The sequence below is a fragment of the Berghia stephanieae genome, chromosome 5, assembly GCF_034508935.2.
Source record: "Berghia stephanieae isolate SIO BIC M18660-M18661 chromosome 5, UCSD_Bste_1.3, whole genome shotgun sequence".
Taxonomy (NCBI): domain Eukaryota; kingdom Metazoa; phylum Mollusca; class Gastropoda; order Nudibranchia; family Aeolidiidae; genus Berghia; species Berghia stephanieae.
Genome location: NC_088364.1, coordinates 68,942,772 through 68,947,771, shown reverse-complemented (window position 1 = coordinate 68,947,771; position 5,000 = coordinate 68,942,772). Strand labels below are relative to the sequence as shown.

The following is a 5,000-nucleotide window of genomic DNA, read 5'->3' as shown; positions in this document are numbered from 1 at the left end:
TATCCCTCTTAGTTGGCACCTGTGCTTGTGTCTGGATGAGACAAAAAGGTGAACTAAAACTAAGTACTTTGATGGTATGCTCTTGGAATCTACATGTTTCCTATTTGAACCAATTCCCCTTTGTCTTACCTTTTTTTTGGGTGCTTTAATTGTAATTCTAGAACTTTTGACTCTCCCATTTTCTTATGGCGATGATGTGACCTTAATGTGTTGCAAGCGCCGTAAAACTCTTAAAAACAAACAAACATATCTAGCGAGATGACGCCAGTGTTCTGTAGCTGTATATAGCCATGAAGTCGGGGCAGATTATCTTGATATCGCCATGCCTACATTCTGACGATGAAAAAAAAAACTCATCAAGAACGTTATTTTTTGGTACTTCCCTTCCGCCACCCCACAAAGATTTAAGTCCCCCAAAGCCATTAATAAAACAATCCAAACATATTCTCTCTCTCTCTCTCTCTCTCTCTCTCTCTCTCTCTCTCTCTCTCTCTCTCTCTCTCTCTCTCTCTCTCTTTCTTTCTGTCTCTCTCGCTCTGTCTGTCTGTCTCTCTCTCTCTCTCTCTTTCTTTCTGTCTCTCTCTCTCTCTCTCTCTGTCTGTCTCTCTCTTAACCTCCGCTCTAACAAGTCTCTCTCTCTCTCTCTCTCTCTCTCTCTCTCTCTCTCCCTTAAACCCCCCCCCCTCTAACCCCTCTCTCTGTCTGTCTGTCTGTCTGTCTGTCTCTCTCTCTCTCTCTCTCTCTCTCTCTCTCTCTCTCTCTCTCTGCCTCCCCACATACACAGCACTTATTTTCCAACTCATACCTTCCTATTTGCTCATCCCTCCCCTTCCCCCCCCCCCCCCCCCCCCCCCCCCCCCCCCCCTCCCTAAACCCCCACACTCTCCCCAACTCACCTCATTTGTTTGTCTATCACTTTTCTCACCTCTAATCTAATGTAATAAATAGTCTGGCATCATTCCCCGGTTTTAACAAAAGGCTCTAAAAGACACGTTAAAACAGGTGATGGCGACTGTAGCCACTCAGCAAACTCACAATTTATAATAGGGTTTGGTTTGTATTTGTATACATACCTGTTGGAACTGGTGCGGCTATGTTTTGTTTTTGTTTTTTTTTTGTTTTTAAGGGTTTTACGGCGCTTGCAACACATTAATGTCATATCAGCGCCAGTAAAAAGAAAGAAAATGGGATAGTAAAAAGTTATAGAATTACAATAAAGCATCCGAGAAAAGGGAAGACAAAGGGGAGTTGGTTCAAAAAAGAAACAGGTGTAGATTCCAAAAGCACACTATCAAAGTACTTAGTTTGAGATCACTAAAAGTCTCATCCAGACACAAGCACAGGTCCCAACTAAGAGGAACACACTCAAATGTTTACCAATCATATAATATAATGTGTAAACTAAACATAATACAATGCATAACAACAGAGAGATGATTTACAAGGAAAAAAATATCATCTCCCAAAACTATAACTATACATTCGACTGTTTCCCTCTCAGCCAAGGACTCTGACCAAGGTCAGGACAAAACCAAACAATCTCATTCCAAGACAAAGAAAACATATAAGAGGGGATAAAAGACACAGCAAGTACCTCCCTGCCCGCTATGGGAGGTAGGAACCCCACCCAGTGGTGCGGCTATAATGTGGTCTAGTGGTATGCCACTCGCCTTCCGGTCGGAAGGTCCTGGGTTCGAGCCTTGCTCGGGCGCATAGTTGAGTCCTTGGAAAATACTCTTTGCTCACATACTCTCACCGTACTCAGGTGTAAAATGAATACCTGTCCACTAACAACGCTATTTCTGTAAAAATAAAATTGTGATATAGCCTAATATGCGTCATGTCCCGTCCTACATGTTAAGCGTTGCTGTTGGCCAGGGCCCCCCTTATAAATATATACATATATATATATATATATATATATATATATATATATATATATATATATATATATATAATATATATATATATATATATATATATTATATATATTGGATCGTGTTTGATACAAACATGGTACGAAAAATGCTCGACATGTAGTAATGGAGCGAATTATTATTTTAAAAAAAATATATTTACCACAATGTTTGAGACAGTCTACATTAATGTTTCAGGCTTAATTTGCCATCGTAGTCCTGACGATGGCAAATTAAGCCTGAAACATTAATGTAGACTGTCTCAAACATTGTGGTAAATATATTTTAAAAAAAAATTATATATATATATATAAGCTCAATAAAACAAAATTAAATAAAAAAAAAACAAAAAAACCGACCGTCCCCCAAAAATCAGTCTTCTTCTACTGATTTTTCGGGATGTTTTTTTTTTTCTTCGTATAATTTTTTTTTTTTTTTGCTGTGTCTGACACTGCTTCATATACATTTTTCAAGCGATAATTATCATCCTATTTACAGCCCATGCATAGATGTAATTTACTGTAAGTGTGGTGAAAAAAACAAACAAACAAACAAACAAAACAAACAAACAAATAAACAAAAAAATCAACTGTTTTTATATTATCGATTTGCCAATAATCTTCATCCTTTGTATTGCATTAGTCTGCTCAGCCCAACGTGTACAAATTTATAGGTCTGACATTCAAACTCACTTAGGCGCCGAGTTTAACATTGTTGTAAGGGGCAATATTTTGCGTCATTATGTATTTTGAGATTTCCATTACAACAATGAGCCCAGAAGGAATTGGGTTATCAGACCTGAAAATAAGTGCACGTCGGTTCAGCCCATTTTTTTTTCTTTATTAGATTCCTTATAGCTCTATTATTATTATTTATTATTATTATTATTATTATTATTATTATTATTATTATTATTATTATTATTATTATTATTATTATTATTATTATTATTAATTATTAATAATAATAATAATAATAATATATATTATTATTATTATTATTATTATTATTATTATTATTATTATTATTGTTATTATTATTATTAATTATTATTATTATTATTATTATTATTATTATTATTATTATTATTATTATTATTATTATTATTATTATTATTATTATTAATTAATTTATTTATTTCTTCTCTATTTTAATCCGAATTAGGAACGATTTCGCTTCGTTATATTCGGGCGATTCCCCCCCCCCCCCCCCCCCCCCCCCCCATTGTTTGGGATGCAATCAGTGTTGTCATAAGTCGTGTTGGAAAGTTATCCAAAAAATAAATCCCAAATCCCATATTATGTCACTGGTGTAGAGAGGAACGACGATGACCGTGTCAGTCATGATTTAACTCATTACGGTCAGGGTTCGATCTTAGACTGACTGAGCTTGTTTCCCTCCAAATACAGCATTAGCAGTTTAGTCAGTGACCAGTGATAGAGCGAGATCTAGGTCTCTAGTTAAAACCATCATGATGACCATGATCCATAGAAGGAATGAAATTGACGTCACTCAGTTCTTTGTTATTGTTTTTAACTATCCATTGTTGTGAGTTGTTCTCACTAAATTGTATTATACCAACTATAAACGTTTACGATTACACATTGTTTGTGTGTTGGTACGGTATATCCGGCTGGCGGATGTCGTGAGTCTTTAAACTAAATGCAAGCATCAATAGATGTCGATGTAAATAATGATGACCAGTGCGGGAGAGATGACGGTTTCCGACTCACTCACCGGTAAAGGGTTAACTACCCACCCCAACCAGCCACGACTGTGTCGCAGGGTCGCCCTTTCCCCGGCTCACGGGTTGTCACTCACGCTCACACTCACACACTCACGCCCTCCGAAATCAACTCTTCAACTTATATATTATTGTGAATCAATCTCCTACTGTGTCCCTTTTCTACTCCGACGGCACACAACTCGCGATTCGCGACTCACGACACGACACGACAAGGCACGGTACGGCACGGCCACTGACAACACGAACTGGACCTCGCGTCGTCATGTCTGTCACCCGCCGCTGCATTCCTCCGTCATCATCTTCTTCTAAACCCCTCGCTTTTCTCGTTTACATCCATATTTTCCCCCACTCCTACATAATATTTCTTTCTAGACTTTTATCTACTTACCCCCGCGATCACTTCTAAATAAGTCAACGTGATGTCGCGATACAACCCAACTAACTCCTGTGGCCATCTGCTGTCTCATGATAACCACTCTCTCTCTCTCTTTCCCCCCCCCCCCCCCCCCCTCTCTCTCTCTCTCTCTCTCTCTCTCTCTCTCTCTCTCTCTCTCTCTCTCTCTCTCTCTCTCTCTCTCTCATCCATCTCAGGGTTTCATCTCTCTTTCAACGTTTTTCTCTCATCTCTCACTTTCACTTTCTATTTCTCTTACTTTTACTCACTCTCTCTCCCCCGCCCTTTCTTCCCCCCGTCGATGTCAACGTCGCTTGTTCGTCGTCGCCAGTCACCAAGTGGTTAAGCAGCCATTGTTTGAAAAAAATACAAATAAAAACCCGCAAAATTATTGCTTGATAAAGTTGGCCGTTTATGTGGCGCTAGGAGAGCGGCGGAGTGAGATGGTTTGAGTTAGCCGATAATAATATATATATAGTCGTGAGTGGCGGTGCTTTTGTTGTTTAGAAAGTTGTCGTCAACGTGCACAGCAAATAGAATGTAACCAATTATAACGAGAGAAGTTGGATACGATTACACTCTACTCTTGTCTGCGACTGTCGTAACGTAACGGCAACAAGCGACTCGCCAGATTGTTTTTGGTTAGTCTGAAAATTCCATTACAATATCGTGGATTATTTCGGATTACTTTACTTCTTTAACGGTGTCTCGTGTTATTTTTGCGTGTTTTTAAATGTGTAGCTGTGCTGTGGTCGTTGTGGCGTTGAGGTGCTCAATCGTCCGCACTTTAAATCTTAGTATTGATTTTCGCTTTCATTCACCTCTATTTTGGAACGTTCATTCGGATATCGTGTCGGAATGAACAAGATGGACCCACCCCGTTTTTTTGACTTGTTTGTTTTGTTTGTTTGTTTTTTTTTTTTTGGGGGGGGGGGGTGTTCTT

General features: G+C 38.6%; 1 protein-coding gene across 4 annotated transcripts in view; it reads left to right on the top strand.

The window, feature by feature from the left end:
• The window catches only part of LOC144973504 (calcium-dependent protein kinase C), a 320,626-nt gene that overhangs the window by 38,918 nt on the left and 276,708 nt on the right, over nucleotides 1-5,000 (top strand). For 2 of the 4 annotated variants that reach the window (XM_078916013.1, XM_078916010.1), the window contains exon 1: nucleotides 4,508-4,698. The exons of 1 other annotated variant lie outside the window; for it this stretch is intronic. The gene's annotated coding sequence lies outside the window, so the exon portion shown is untranslated. Of the gene's footprint in view, nucleotides 1-4,507; nucleotides 4,699-5,000 lie in introns of those variants that run through there. One more of the 4 variants, XM_078916014.1, reaches the window with a different exon arrangement.